The following is a 17,399-nucleotide window of genomic DNA, read 5'->3' as shown; positions in this document are numbered from 1 at the left end:
AATTTTAAGTACTTTGGAATGCTCTAGGGGAGACCTGCGAAGACTTAGGACTCTTCTTAGCACTTTACCAATTATATCATATAAACAGCAGCCTACTCTTAGTTCAAACCATTTTTGGCAGGCGACAAGGCTGAGGATGCTAAGAATAATAACCATGTGACCAGAGTCCTGATTCTAAACCCTTTCTAGAAAGAAAAGCCTTCATGACCTAGGAAATCCAGGTGAAATTTACCTCCTCCTTCTGTGTGGCTCTCTTCATGGATTAGCTGTGACAATTTAACGTATCTTGTACTGATTTTTTAAAATATGTTGGTTAACAAATATATCGCTAACCGTTATCCTAATCTGAGAAAAGAAGAAAGAGGAAGGATGAGGTTCACAGAAACTGTACTCCATAAAAGTAAATCCTCAGGCTGCCTTCAAGAGGTAGAGAATTTTCATTGATGAAAAATTTAGCATACAAAAGCAGTGAGTAGACATTTATTAGTCAGTAACATTTGTGGAGAAGACAGTATGCTAACTGTTGTGGAAAACAGGAGACAGTAAGAAACTTGTCAATACATGACAACAAACGTGAGAAACAGGTATTACCCAGTGCAACTCTGTGTGTGTGTGTGTGTGTGTGTTAGGATAGAGTGTGGATGAAGGGTATAAAAAAGTTATCAAAACAGGCAAAAACAATACCAATTCCTGTCTTTATGTAGGGTAATTGCTTTCACAAAATGTTTTTAAAATGTGATTCTCATATCTGTTACCAAATCCAAGCTCGCTCTGCTCGCCGCAAGGCCGGCCAATGAATCGGAGGTGTTGAGGCAAGGAATACGACTTTGTTAGGAAAGCTGGCAGACAAAGAAGATGGCAGACAGTGTCTCAAAAAAAACCTGCTTATCTGGGTTTGGATGCCCGTTTCTTTTATAGAATCAGAGAGGGAGAGGCTGTGAGGAAGTAAAGTGAAAGGGTCATCAGTCTTGCAAAACATCTCCAGGAATGACCAGCCTCAGTGAGGATATATGTTAATTTCTTTTCTGCAGCCATTCACACAGGTGGCAGATTGCCTGTGAGCTGAACAGAGGCACTTTAGTTTAACTTTCAGGCAGAGGGGCAGGGTTCCCTGAGGCAGGCCATCATGTATGATTATAATAACAAAAGCAGTGAAAAGCAAGCAGTCAAAGAAACAGCCAACATGGAGTTCGATTTAACTCTTCCCTGTTACATATTTACCCTAAAAACTTAAGTATTAAAAACTCAAACAACTAAAAACTCAAGCAAGATCCTACTATATAGGACAGGGAACTATATCAATATCCTGTGATAAACCATAATGGAAAAGAATATTTAAAAAAATGTATATAAGGGATGGGATGAATTGCGAGATTGGGATTGACATATATCCACTACTAAGTATAAAATAGATAACCAATGAGAAGCTACTGTATAGCACAGGGAACTCTACTTAATGCTCTGTGGTGACCTAAATGGGAAGGAAATCCAAAAAAGAGGGAATATATGTATACATATAGCGACTCACTTTGCTGTATAGTAGAAACTAACACAACATTCTAAGACAAATATACTCCAATAAAAATTTTAAAAAAGAATATATATATACATGTATATATAACTGAATCACTTTGCTGTACAACAGAAATTAACACAACATTGTAAATCAACTACACTTGAATTAAAAAAAAAAAAAAAAACAAACTAAAAACTCAAGTGCAGCAGAGATCCAGAGAAGAGAAGGGAGGCTTGTGTGAAAGGTCACACAGCAGGTGGACAGTTAGGGAGAGGGATGGAGAAGTGGGGACAGAGCCCTGCCATTTAGCATCCTTATTGGCTTCAGCACAATCTTTATCATGCTCCCTGTTTGCGGAAACTTAAGGTTACTCAAGTCATAATAATTTCTTGTTCACGTACAAAACATCTTATTTCAATTTAAGTATCAGGATAGTCTCACAGTTGTGTGAAATAACATATATAAATAAGTTATTCATCTTGCGTTGTTTTTAATGGCAAAGTTGCTTGAAAACAACTGAAATGCTTATCAGTTGAGAACTGAGTAGATAAATTATGGTCCAGGGAATTCCCTGGCAGTTCAGTGGCTAGGACTCGGTGCTTTCACTGTCATGGCCTGGGTTCAATCCCTGGTCAGAGAACTAAGATCCGACAAACTGTGCAGTGCAGCCAAAAAAATAAATTAATTAATTAAATTAAATAAATAGATAAATACATACATACATACATACAAATTATTGTCCAGCCATACAATAAAATACTATGCAGCTGTCAAGTAGAATGAAGCAGCTCTCTGTTGATTTGGAAAGATCTAGGACTGCTGAGAAAAGTGCTATAAACTGTGTGACTTAAAACAATGGAAATGTATTGTATCACAGTTCTGGATGCTAGGAGTCTAAAATCAAGGTGTTGGCAGGGCCCTGCTCCCTCTGAAGCTTAGAGGAGGGAATTGTTCCTTGTCTGTGCTTAGCTGCTGGTGATTTGCAGTGTGCCCTGGCATTCCTCCGCTTACAGCTGTATCACTCCAGTATCTGCCTCTGTTGTCAGCCATCACATCACATTCTCACTGTGCGTCTCTGTCCTCTTCTTATAAGGACGCCAGTCACATAGGATAAAGGGCCCAGCCTACTCCAGTATGACCTCATCTTAACTTTATTTACATCCACAATGACTTTATTTCCAAATAAGTTCACTTTCTAAGATACTGGGGGTTAGGAATTCAACATATCTTTTTGTGGACCCAATTCAGTCTATAACAATCTCCAAGATAAATTAGGTTTTCACCTAACTTTTTCAAAGCAATGTGCAGAGCAGAGTATATAACACCTTTGTATGAAAGAAATGTGTACACACATGCACATAAATGTTTATAAATGCATTAGAACATCTCTAGAAGGGACTTCCTAGGTGGCACAGTGGTTAAGAATCCGCCTGCCAATGCAGGGGACACGGGTTCGAGCCCTGCTCTGGGAAGAGCATGGAGCAACTAAGCCCGTGCACCACAGCTATTGAGCCTGTGCTCTAGAGCCTGTGAGCCACAACTGTTGAGCCCGTGTGCCGCAACTACTGAAGCCCACGTGCCTAGAGCCCATGCTCCACCACAAGAGAAGCCACTGCAATAAGGAACCCGTGCTCCCAGCAACTAGAGAAAGCCCGTGTACAGCAACAAAGACCCAACACAGACAATAAATAAATAAAATAAATAAATTAAAAAAAAAGAATATCTCCAGAAAGATTCATAAAATACTAGTAACTTCTAAGCATGAGAACTGTAGAGCTGGTAGAAACAGTATAGAAGAATCATAGTTTTTAGTCATTACTTTTTTGTACTTTTGAATTCCGTGTTAACTAATTTCTTTAATCCCCTTTCCAGAACTGTTCTTTAGTTACCATGAATCTATTTAACATTCAATTCCCTCAAATATTAAGAGAAGGTATTCAGATCTTTCTTTCTGAGCTGTTCTGGCAAGATTAATCCAGGAGAGAATTCATTCAGTTGAATGCCAATCCAAAATATTAAATAGAGAGTGCAAAATCAGAACAAGGATGAGAGACTGGGCTTAGAAATTCTGCAATCAGAATCTCAAGCGAAGCAGATACACACGACAGAAAGTGAGTTCAGAGTCTCCAGCAGGATTATCATGGATCTGAGAGCAGAGTGAGGTCACGCTCAGGAGGGGCCAGGCAAGCCCCATCACTGTGGCTCTAAGTGCAGTATTTCCTATACCTGCCAGTCCTGAGAATCATTTTTTCTGCATACAGATTCCGCACCCCCTTCTCTGGAGAGTCTTGTTCAGTGAGTTGGAGGCTCTGGCCATAAAATGTGAATGTTTAATACATAAAGAGAGAAAGTTTGGAAAACACTAAAGGGCAGAGAGAGAAAGGAGAGCGCTTAATGATCATACTTAGTGTGCTCTTTCTCTACCTGACTCTCCTTAAAATTAACCCTGATCCTAAGGTATCAGCAAGATATTCAGTTCAGGACTCCTTGGATGGCCTGTCTTGGGCTGCACCATTCCAATTTTATCTGCTACTTATTTCTACTTTCCCCCAATAACTCTGATATCAAAAAGTTCTCTGACACAAGCTTTATTTCACTCTCCATCATTTATATCCTGTGGGAGGACAGTCCAGATGACATTCAAGAGAGTTTCAAGACAGGGTAATCCTGAGAGATCAAGATCTAGAACAGAATTGGTAATGGGAGAAAAAAAACTGCTCTTCAGGGCGAAAAGGAGGTCTTACAGGCCCAGAATTAGGAAATATACTGTTGACAAAAAAAATGTTCTAAACTGTATTTTTATGCAGTTTGCTCTGGAAGGAATAAGTACTATGCTGTCTAAACAGGAATGGTAATAAAATAAATCTGAGAAATACTTGTGATCATCCCCCACTTAAAGATTCACAGTGCATGATATCATAGTTAAGACCCTCAGAAGTCCTTGACATAAAAAACGTTATTTAACTTTGTTAAACTCAGAGTTTATGAAAGGCATTGACTGCAGATCATTTTCTTAGATGTTGCATATGTGTATTCTTGCAAATATGAGATTCCAAGGAGCACAGTTTGGGAAACCTTACCATAAATATTTCTACATCTCATTCACCAAGAGTACGGAGAGTAGTTTGGGAAAGGAAATATTTTGATAGAAATGAAGTCATCTGAGTGGAGGAGATAGGACTGTTTCCGGGAGCATATATTTATTTAGCAAACATTTATTGAACAGCATCTAGAAAAATAAACTAGACAAAGTATTTTTTTCATAAAACATAGGGATTTTTTTTTGTAGACTCCTTTGCTAATATGAATCACTTTATAATTTTGTTTTAAAAAATTGTAAACATTTTCTGGTATATTCGCCTTTTCAGAATATTTACAATTTGATTAATATGGGAGCACACTAGCTTGTTGGGCCAACAAGTGTTGATTTATTGGCTCAAAAAAATACCAGATTTTGAGAATGTTGAGGTATTTATATTTCAAATATGTAGTACAACAAATGTTTAGTTTTATAATACATTTATTTAAATGAATAAAATAAAACAATAGAGTTAATGACAAATATCTAAGAACAGAATAAGCCTTCCAATTAAACATGGCAAATTGAGCCTGTTTATATCTATACTCTCCTAAAACCCCACATAAATGGCAGCAATGGAATAAAAAAGGAATAAACCCACTATGACAAAGAGAACAAGGTAGGTAATATCAATAACAGCAGCTAAGAGAGATCCACAAGGTTCTAGAAGGTGGAATGTCGATGACTGAGTGGCAAGACAGCTCAGCAGAGATAATGGAAGCCCAACTGTCTGCAGTGAGTGATGCCCCGGTAAGATGTGCACCAACTGAACTTTAAATGCTGTAAAGCTCCAGGATAGGAAAGCACTGGTTATTCCCGAAGAACCAGGGTATGGGATGAGGCTAAAAAAGGTAGAGAATTAGTTGAAAGATGATAAGTAACAATAAGACCTCCAGATGCCCTCTTCAGCCAATAACGTCAGGCACACCCCTCCAGCATCTGCGAGAAGCAGGGTGAACAGCCAGCCCAACCACAAAGCTGCTGGAGCCTGGGCCTCGGGCTCCCCATGCAGGTCCCTTCCAAGGCCTTGTCTTTATTGTGCTTCATAATTTTATATTTTCTTTGTCTGGAAGAAGATCCTCCAGATGATACAAGCTTGAGGCCCCACAAAACTTAGATCCACCCTACAGAGAATGGAGAGATTGGACCAGGAGACACCATTCTAAAACAATGTTTTTTTTTTGTTTGTTTTTGTTTTTTTTTTAAGTATAGTTCATTTAGGGACTTCCCTGGTGGCACAGTGGTTAAGAATCCACCTGCCAATGTAGGGGACACATATTCGAGCCCTGGTCTGGGAAGATCCCACATGCCACAGAGCAACTAAGCCCGTGCACCATAACTACTAAGTCTGTGCTCTAGAGCCCGTGAGCCACAACTACTGAAGCCCACACACCTAGAGCCCATGCTCAGCAACAAGAGAAGCCACCGCAATGAGAAGCCCGTGCACTGCAACAAAGAATAGCCCCTGCATGCCACAACTAGAGAAAGCCCATGCGCAGCAACAAAGACCCAACACAGCCAAAAACAAAAACAGAAGTATAGTTGATTTACAATGATTAAGGTGTACAGCAAAGTGATTCAGTTATACATATACATATATATAGCTATTCTTTTTCAGATTCTTTTCCATTATAGGTTATTACAAGATATTGAGTAATTCCCTGTGCTATACAGTAGGTCCTTGTTGTTTACCTATTTTATATATAGTAGTGTGTATCTGTTAATCCCAAATTCCTAATTTATCCCTCCCTCCCCTTTCCCCTTTGGTAACCATAGCTTTGTTTTCTATGTCTAAGGGTCTATATCTGTCTTGTGAATAAGTTCATTTGTATAATTTTTTTAAGATTCCACATATAAGTGATATCATATGGTATTTGTCTTTCTCTGACTCAACTTCACTTGGTATGAAAATCTCTAGATCCATCCATGTTGCTACAAATGGTATTATTTCATTCCGTTTTATGGTTGAGTAGTATTCCATTCTATGTATATACCACATCTTCTTTATTCATCTGTCAGTGGTCATTTAGGTTGCTTCCATGTCTTGGTTATTGTAAATAGTGCTACAGTGAACACTAGGGTGCATGTGTATTTTCAAATTAGAGTTTTCTCCAGATATATGCCTAGGAGTGGGATTGCAGGATCATGTGATAACTCATTTTTAGTTTTTTAAGGAACCTCCATACTGTTCTCCACAGTGGCTACACCAATTCACATTCCCACCAACAGTGTAGAAGGGTGCTCTTTTCTCCACACCCTCTCTAGCGTTTATTATTTGTAGATGTTTTAATGATGGCCATTCTTTTTTTTTTAATATTTGTTTTTAACTTATTTATTTATTCATTTATTTTTGGCTGTGTTGGGTCTTTGTTGCTGCATGTGTGCTTTCTCTAGTTGCGGAGAGTGGCGGCTACTCTTCATTGCAGTGTTAGGGCTTCTCACTGCGGTGGCTTCTTTTGTTGTGGAGCATGGGCTCTAGGTGCACAGGCTTCAGTAGTTGTGGCTCCTGGGCTCTAGAGCACAGGCTCAGTAGTTGTGGTGCACGGGCTTTGTTGCTTCACGGTGTGTGGAATCTTCCTGGACCGGGGCTTGAAGCCGTGTCCCCTGCATTGGCAGGCAGATTCTTAACCACTGCCACAGAAATCCCATGATGGCCATTATGAGGGGATACCTCATTGTGGTTTCAATTTGCATTTCTCTAACAATTAGTGATGTTGAGCATCTTTTCATCTGTCTGTTGGCGAGCAGGATATCTTCTTTGGAGAAATGTCTATTTAGGTTTTCTGTCCATTTTTTGATTTTTTTTTTGATATTGAGCTTTATGAACTATTTATATATTTTGAAAATCAATCCCTTGTCGGCTGCATCATTTGCAAATATTTTTTCCCAATTTGTAGGTTGTCTTTTTTTTTCGTTTATGGTTTCATTTGCTGTGCAAAGGCTTTTAAGTTTGATTAGGTCCCGTTTGTTAAAAATAGGGGGATTGGGTGAGACTCTGGATGAAAAACAGTTTCCTTCCATCCCTGCCACAGCTAGCTCCCAAAATTCTGCAGCCAGGCTATGCTCCCAGGCAAGAGACTGGAAAACACTGACCTGCTCAAAATCAAAGATCTATAGAAACTGACATTTACGGGGACCCATTTGTCTCTTTAGGGGATTCTCACCCTGACCGAATCTCCCTATACCAAAGCTCACTGATTGACAAGTCCTGGAGCTTAAATGCCTCACTTTAAGTATGAATAGAATCACCAAAGAAAAGCCTTCAACATAATAGATAGGAAAAAAGCAGAGAAAAGCTTCAGCAATGAAAACAAACCTTATAACAAATATCCTCAGAAAGAAAATACTACATCCATTTAAAAACTTTATACATATATAAATATATATAAACTTGTATTATATATGTATAAATATATATAAAATATACTACACATATGCATATAATACATACATATATAATATAGTATATATATATACATGTATACTATATATACAAATATATATAAATATACATGTGTGTATCTATACAAACATACAAACATTCAAAAAATAAGACAAAATATTGGATATTTAACATATGATAGCAGATGGATTGAAATATAACATTGAGGAAATTTGATAAATAACAAGGATTCCAGAAATAAAGTGTGCAAAAAATTAAAGGAAGGAAGTTATGAAAGAAATAACACAGACAGATGGCCCAACTGTGAAAATTTGTTTCCAAATTAAAATTACTAAATATCCAGCACAATAAAAATACAAGTTAATAACAATAGCAGTAATAATAATGGCTGATGTTTACAGAGGGCTTTTGTGCCCAGCACTGTCCTAAACATTTTGAAGTATTACTACTATCCTCCCCAAGACTCTATGACGGAGGTACTAGTATTATCCTCATTTTACAGCCAACAGAAGCATAGAAGAGTTGAGTGCCTTCCAAGGTTAGAGAGCTGGTTAAGTGCCAGACCCAGCAGTCTGGCTCTAGAATCTGTGCTCCTAATCACCACACATTTTCGCTTCTCCAGAAAAAAAGGATCTTGTGAAAGCCCAATTACTCTGAAATTTTAGAACCTTAAGTCATCCAGTGGGAAAAAAATAGGTCACACACCAAGGACGGGGAACAAGAATGGCATCAGAATTCTCAATAGCACTACTGAACAACAGAGCAATAGCAATAGAGCAATCCTTCCAGATTTCTAAGGAAAAATAATTTCCAACCTAGAATTCTATACCAGGCTCTCCAGCAAAAATGAGAGTAGAATAACACCACTTCAGTCATGCAAGGCTGCACATATTCACTTCCTGTGCACTCTTTCTCAAGAAGCTACTGGAAGACTAAAGAAGGAAGAGGAAGTGGTGTCCAGGAAAGGAGGTGCATGGAGGAGTGAATCAGAGGGAAAGCCTGGAAGATGATAAAGGAGACCCCAGAGTGACAGCTGGGCTGCAGGCCTGGAAAGCTCCCAGGCAGGACTGGAGCAAGAGGACATGGGTCTCTGGAAGGAATAATGAAAGAGGAAGGAGAGGAGGAAGAGAAAGAGAAACTAAGAGATTAGCTGTAGTATTGGATCATATTGAGAAACGTTTTCTAGTTCTGGAGCACGTTTAGGAATGAATTCGTTCTCAGTACATGAAAAACTAAGCAAATGCAATAACAAGGCCTTTTCAGACTCAAGGAAAATAGTTGTACAATAAATGAAAGGTAATTGTAGTACAGTTTATGCCACAGTGTTCAGTAATATTTATCTAGCTATACCAATGAAAGCATCAAACATTTTATTATAACTATATCGGGTGGATGGAGAAAGGGGACATGTATCCTTTCCTCTTCTCCTTCTTAATTTTTTTCATATCATGGATTACTTTCTGGAATTATCCAATTATTTGGCTACTTGTCTGTTTCTTAACCTTTTCACACCAGAATGTAAGTTCATAAGTTTGAGGACTTTGTCTTATCCACTGGTATATCCCAGTTATTTCCAGAAGGGAGGGGGGCAGGGCATGTATAATTGGGATAAATCCCTGTCCTTTAGAAAGAGAGTTGATAGGCAATGTCCAATATTGGAAAACCTTGAAATAATAGTATAAGCATATCATTTCAAATAATACCAGTAGGAATCACTAAGATAGTTGAAAGTGATTTCCTCTGGGGAGCAGAGATGGGGAACACAAAGGGATAAAGCAGGAAAGAGCCTTGTAATATTTTCTGGTTCTTAACTTATTAAATGTATTACTTTAATAAAAAATAATAATTAAACCTTGAAAAGAGAAAAATATAAATGGATACTATAAAATTATATGTAGCAAAGTGAAGTTTCATTTTACATTTAAAAGATTTTATAGTAGTGTTTTAGAATTACTAATTTTTCAACATTATGTAGAATGAATTAAGAGATTAGAGGAAAGGAAACTAAAAAGACTTTGAAATGGTTAAGATGATAGGTGATGAGGCCCTGAACTAGATTGGATAACCCTGAAAGTGGAGAATTGATTTAGTAGCACATATTTTGGAAGTTTAAAAAGTATTTTAAAATATATCCAGGAATGACCACATATTCCAAGGCCATTGTTTGTAGTCATTCTCAACTAATTTTTCAGGACTTTGGAAATAGTGAGTGCAATGCCGTAAACTAGCTTGTGTTAATTTAAGTTAAAAGAAATCAAAGATACCCTTATTTATAGCAATGTTCCTTTCAGGACAGTTTTATAGTTCTGGTGTCTATGATAAGCAAGTTCTCCACAATTCTTTGGCACCCAGACTAGCTTTGAAAGCATGAGATGGAACTGTAGTATCCATATCATATTATTACTCAAAGTTACACAGGTTCAGAACTCACTAGCTTTCTGAAGTCAGCATCCTCTGATTTTAAGAAATCATCTGCCATATTCCTGATAAAGATCTCAAGTTATTTCTCAGCCTTTTGAAATACCAAAAAACCTTGTTTTTCCTGCCCTGTATCATTTACATTATTCTGCCTGGTAAAATTTTGAATTGTTTTCATCCCTCTTATGATAAAGTCATTTGGACCAGGATTTATACCATAGACATGCATGTGCTCGATATAGATTTTTTGAGTTGAACTGAATATTCATTATTTGTAAATGCTTAGAGAAATTTAATTATTTATTCCCTTCAAGAGGAGAGGAGTCCCAGGACTTCCCTGGTGGCGCGGTGGTTAGGAATCCACCTGCCAATCAGGGGACACAGATTCAATCCCTGGTCCGGGAAGATCCCACATGCCACAGGGCAACTAAGCCCGGGCACCACAGCTACTGAGCCCATATGCTGCAACTACTGAAGCCTGCACGCCTAGAGCCCGTGCTTCACGACAAGAGAAGCCACCGCAATGAGAAGCCCATGTGCGGCATCAAAGAGTAGCCCTCGCTCACCGCAACTAGAGAAAGCCCAAGTGCAGCAGCGAAGACCCAATGCAGCCAAAAAATACATAAATAAATAAACAAGCAAACAAATTAAAAAGAAAAAAAAGGAGAGGAGTCCCAGTTTCCTCACTAAATAGGGAATTAAAGTAGATTAATTGTTCCTAACCCTCCTGCACATTAGAAACATCTGGGAGACAGAAAAATTTTGATGCCCAGGAAAAAATAAAATCTGGGTAGTTTTGTTTTAATTCCTCTGTTGCTTCTAGCAGAGATTGAGAACTGCTAAATTCAATTCCCTAACCTGAATTTGATTCCCAAACCTGGTTAGGTATCAGAATCACCTAAGATGCTTTCTAAAAATGCATACCTTCCAGCTCCAAATGCTGATTGTGACTAAGTGGCACTCAGACCACTGCTGTTGATTTTTCACATTCAGTGAATACAATTTGACAAGTTACAGAGGCAAAGAGCTTGCAGTGGGTGATCCACTCAGAGAAAATGTTCAGTTTGGACTTGTGTACACGGAATTGATAAACTAACGGGGAGAGTGTGAGTCTTATTTATCTCTACTCATGTTTGCCTCCCCTGCAGCATGTCTCTGCTCTTTCTATTTGGCTTAACTCCCGCCTGAGACAGAGATTTGGGGGTTGGTGTAAGTCGGCACCTACAAGCTGGTTCCAAGCCCCTGGGGGAGCCCAGAATAATGTTACCATCATGCTTTGTGCAATGCTATGCTTGCAGAAGACTGTGTTGTTCTTTCACCAGAAATAGTTATTATTTAATGGTAAATATTGTCACCATTTCCTCTTTATACTACATGTTATACTGTTCTTAATACTATTTTCACTACAAATAAATGTATGAGTTACTGAATAACAATATCTTATTTATTTAATCATCTTACAATATAAACTCATGGAAGCCTCGTGACAATCTGTCAGATAGGCTGGAAAAGCCTCATTTGGCACATGAGCAATGGAATTAAAACTTGTCATAGCAGCCAAGCCCAGTCTTCTGTCACCTGGACCCAACACCAGCATTCCTTCTTTTCTAGCGTATCCCACTGTCTCTTGTGGAGAGAGTGGAAACTTGTCTTCCTCCAGGAAAGTCAGATTTCAAGTTTTGAATGTGCAGTTTGCTTTCTGATGAATCCTTCCCTTTGGACTGGTAGATACTTCCAAGCAATCAGGCCAATACCATTTGTATAATAATTTTGTATGTTACTTAGGATTGTCTTTTTTCCACGTGGAAATCACTGGCCATGTATAAAAGCTACAGATTTCCTGCCAATCTGCTTAGCAGCACAACTGTGAAATCAATTTTTTTTATTTTATCAAAATGGAGAAGCATTTGACATGTGAGGGTCAAAGGATTATTTTTCCATGGTGGTGTAGTTGGTGCTTAAACCTGGTTCTTGAAAATAATGATGCCACTTGTGTTAGCAGTCATGACACATCCTGTGTGCATCAGTCAGACACTGTTTGACCTTGCTGTGCTGGAAAAAAAAGATTGTATGTGGAAAAGCCAAAAGGAGACTGGAGTGGTTATACAGAGGGGTCTAATTACAGGTATTTGAAGCATAAAATCATTGTTTAGAATCTCTTTGCAGAGAAAAGCTTGTCCTCTACCAGCTGTATTTTTTCTGTGCTCTTTTTTGCTTTTGTGGAAGCCAACTCCTTTGTTACCCTTCCAAAGTGTTTAAATAGACTGGAGCTATATTTTGAGAGACAATTAGTAAAACTCTAGAGCCCTACCAAAGGTTGCAAAAGACAAAAGAACTTTTCTAATTAATCCTCTTGATTTTACTTCATTTTAGAATGTAAAATGGAGAAGAGGAAACCTAAACAGGGAGTGGTGACCTTATTTCTAGCCCTGATTCTGCCATAAATGTATTATAAAACCCTGGGCATATCCCCTAACTTCCCAGAGCCTATATCTCCTCGTGTGTGAAATGAAGGCATGAGACCAAACTGATTTTCCTTCCCAGCCCGAACATCCTATAATGGCTATGTCTCTACAGGCCTCAGGTGTAATCTCCCTTCCACACTGAATATATCAGAAATCTAAAATTCTATGTAGATACTCTCTGGAGACATTATTTTGCTACTACTGACACTTTTTCAAATTGTGATCCTCAAACTTCCTTCTAACAAAATCATCTGGAATGCTTATTTAAAATGCAGAATTTTGGGAATTCCCTGGTGGTCCAGTGGTTGGGACTTGGTACCCTCACTGCCAGGGCCCAGGTTTGATCCCTGGTCGGGGAACTAAGATCCTGCACGCTGGGTAGCACAAGACAAAAAAAAGAAAAAAAAAAAAAAAAAAAAAGCAGAATCTTGAGCCTTGACCTAAGCCTCTCAAATAAAAATCTTTAGGATGGGATCTAATGTACAGCAAGGTGACTATAATTAACAGTACTATAAAGTTCTCACCACACGTACGTACAGTGATAATACTGTGAGGTGTCAGACATATTAACTACATGATTGCAGTAATCACTTTACAAGATATATATATATTTAATAATCACCTCGCACACCTTAAACTTACACAATCTTGTATGTCAATTATATATCAATAAAGCTGGGGGGGGGGGTGGAAATAATATTCCTTAAAAAAGATCTGTAGAATGGGAGGATGGTTTCAGGAACGTGCCTAGTGGGCTCCGTGGGGACCCCTAATTTCTCTAAAGTTTGAGAAGGGCTGAGAATCCAGGAGTAAACTGTAGAAGAAGGGCGGGAAGGGTGACAGTGGAAAGTGATCATTGCTATGCTGGCTTTGGATGCAGAGGAAACAGGTGTGGAGGGAAGAAGGGCACAGGCTGGGTGGTGAGGTGCTCCTGGAGAATGCATCTCTCTGCTGACGTTGTCACCCTGGTTTCCTGTTTGAACAGACCAAAGTCAGGCAGTGACTAGGAGAACTGTTGTGTAAAAATGCCCCCACGGTGACAGCAGCACCTGATACAGTGGGTTTCTAGCTTATGTTTTCCATAATATTCAAAACCAAACAAGTAAGTCAAGGTTCTGTTTTATGAATGAGGAAATGGCCTTCCTCAAGAAGCAGAGAGAAAACAGCTAACTGGTGACCATATAGGGTTTCTGAAGATTTTTTCAATAGTGGAAATAAATCTTTTGGTGAATTAAAATATATTATTTTCATGCTGGGGATTTTGCTCAAATTTTATTTATCCTGGTGTGGGAACTGTTATTTGGAGTGATTAGGTGAGATCATTTGTGTGACTCCCCAGAAAACCCATGTTTGACCAGCGTGATCTCCTACCATGGGTTTATAGTTCTGTAGTGATTGTCTGTGTAGGTTCTGTGTTGCCTTTTTAGTGCAAACACACATTCACACAAAATGGAAAGAGAAGAGAAAATCTCATCAGTCAGTGTCTTAACTTCAGACAAGTTTCAGATCAAGCCTTAGGGAATCAAACTCATCTCTTGATAAATCAAACATCCTGTGTGTGAGGACCCTGATATGCCTGGCATTGAGCAAAGTGCACATCTCCACATTACTGGAGTGAGGTGTTGATCAGGTGGAGCTGCTGCTCTGTCTCAGAAGGATCTTTTGAGAACTGCAGACATGTGAGTGCCCCCAGCACCGGGTAGCACTGCCTGGGAAGGCCCAGCAACCTAAAAGGACCTAAGAAAGGCTTGGATGAGGAGCAGTGACAACGTAATAGCAACAGTCTGGCTTTGCATTGCTTGAAGAGTGAATTTCTAGGTGGCCTCGCTCCCACTCAAGCTCAAGCGTCATCTTGGTGGAAAGGAGAATAGAAGTAAAAGGGAAAGAAGAACGTAGATTTCCTTTCCTTCCCCATGGACTCCTAAACAAATGAACGACCCTCTTGTGGAGGCCTTCCCTGTCTATTCAGCCTTCTCCACTTTATTTTTCTTCATAGTATTGATGCTTATTTTGTTTCTGGCCTGTATCCACTTCACTGGAATCTACACTCCAGGAAGGATGGATTTCTGTCCACATGTTCACAGCTATTGCCCCACTGCCTAGCGTTTCTGGCTTAGTAGGTGCTCACTAAATACTTATTGAAAGAATGACTGAATCCCTATTAGACGAGATCCTCCCCACATTCAGTGATAAATAAAGAATTAGTATATGTTATGCAGTTTTAGAATTGTGCCCCCAAAATGACAGTAAAATATTTAGGGAGATGGACCAAGGTGGAATGTTTCCCTGGCTGGTTATTTCTGGCTTTCAGATTAGGTAACTTGGTCATTGAGAGTTTCGGGTCTGGAATCAAACTATCTTGGTTTGAATCCTCGCCCTGCTACCTACTAGCTGTGAAACCTCCAGCAAGTTAACTTCTCTGTACCTCATTTTCCTCCTTTGTGAAATGGGGTAGTAATAGAAACATAGGTCTAAGTATCAAATGTATCTAATGTGTTTGAAATGCGGTCCTGCACACAGTAGACAAGAATAATGCTTATTGTGGTTGCTTTCCTGTGACTGTCATGTTATCTCTTCCATCAAAGTTGCTTTCAATAGACCATAAACACACAGTTACACTCGTGTTCTTGAGTTAAATCTGGATTTCTTAAATTATGTAGCTGACGACCTTTATGAGAATCAGAAGGTACAATCTGTGTGCAGAAAACAAAAGCAGGAGTGGGGGGGCACTCTGTGAACATTGAAGCCCAGGTCACAACTACAACAACAACAATGAAATAAGAACTATTATTTGTTTAATATTTTATTTTAAATCTATCCACCCTCCTAACTATCTACCCATCTATCTCTTTGTCTATCTATCCTACTGTAATTGTATGGTCCTATCTCTTAAGAAGTTATTTGTTAATGGAACTTTCTCATCTGAAACAATAAAATGCCAAACACGCTAATATAGCAATTACTTTGTGCCAGGTACCATTCTAAGCACTTAGAGAAAATTCCCCATTTGTCAGTGTAAACACCCATGCATTCACTTGCTCCTTTAGAAATCCTATTTAAAAATTTCAAACTCAGAAAGACACTTTCATGCATCATTGATCTTAATGTTATTGTTCTTATTTGTTCTCAGTGATTCATGTAAGCTTCCCATGACCATATTCACATAACACCTGCCTTCTGCAGTTAACAGCCAGGGGTCTATAGTATTAATGAATAGTATGCAAGTGCAACCCAACTGCTCCAGTCAAGGTATCCTTAAACTCTCCAACCTTCTGGGGCTATCTCATTTGATACCATTTTACATCCAAAATGAAAGATGTCCTGTCTTTACCCCCCAACATCTCTGAGGCGTTTTTAAGACACAGTTCTCCTTAGGGTTCCTAGCTGCCCGCTTCTCCACACTTACTTCTTCCTGACATCCCTCACAGTGTGAACAAAGCTCCATTTTCTTCGAAGGGGTCCACCTGGGACCTCCACTCTCTTCTTCATGCCCCTGGAGCACTATTTTCGCAAAGCCATTATTTATAGCTGATTTGTATTGATCTTTTGAGGGAGGGATGGCGTGGGAGAAGATAGCGTAAAGAGAACACAATAGAAGTCATTTCAACACTGAACACAAAAGAACCACAAACAATTTCAGACATCACTCCTCCTGGCATTTCTGGGCCATTTCCCGCCATTGAGAATTTCTCACTGCCTGATCTTGAGGTTCTGTCTTCCAAGACCCTCGTTGCTTTCCTTTCTCCCTGTTTCCCAGGCCTTTGACTCATTTACCCACTCCTCTCTGCAAGGTTTCCCCCAGAAATACAAGTAAGTTCCCGCTGTCCATTTCTCTCCCCCTCCCCCCAGGCAAATGACAAAGGGGCCTTCCTTAACCAAGATAACCCTCTCATTGTGATGTTTTCCTAAAAAGAACCATCTACCCCAGGATTGAATTATGACATTGCTCATGGGAGTTCCGGAAGTTTGTGCAGAAGGGCCTTTGTAGATTTAGTCTAATTGGAAGGGAATTGAGAAAATTTGTCTTGAAATTGTGCTTGCATAGCAAACAAACTATTTTTAACTTAACAGTGTATCAGTCAAAGTCCTGGCAGAAATCAAAATTCCACTCAAAGGGCTTGAAATGAAGAGAATTTAATTTAAGAGACTGTTTCCAGAGGTGCGGGCAGGTTCCTGGGACAAGGGGCAGTAGGAAGCCATCACCCCCCAGATCCGAAGGAGCGGGGGAAGGAAGTGGTGTCTCTGTGCTCCTGACAGCTGGAGCTGGGCAAGAGCCAGTAATGATGCCGAATCTGGCCTCTGTACCTGGACACCGAATTAAATCTTGGAGACAGAGTTTTGGGAGAAGTAGAAAAGAATAGCTTTATTGCTTTGCCAGACAAAGGGAGCCACAGTGGGCTAATGCCTTCAAAACTGTATGTCCCAACCTGGAGGGGCTAGTGAGGAGTTTTATAGTAATAGTTCAAAGAGGGCGTGATCAGCTCATGGACGTTCTTCTGATTGGTTGGTGAGGTAGCA

This window comes from Hippopotamus amphibius, chromosome 6 (genome assembly GCF_030028045.1).
Source record: "Hippopotamus amphibius kiboko isolate mHipAmp2 chromosome 6, mHipAmp2.hap2, whole genome shotgun sequence".
NCBI classification, from domain to species: Eukaryota; Metazoa; Chordata; class Mammalia; order Artiodactyla; family Hippopotamidae; genus Hippopotamus; species Hippopotamus amphibius.
The sequence above is the reverse complement of the archived record's forward strand: the minus strand, read 5'-3'. Positions refer to the sequence as shown.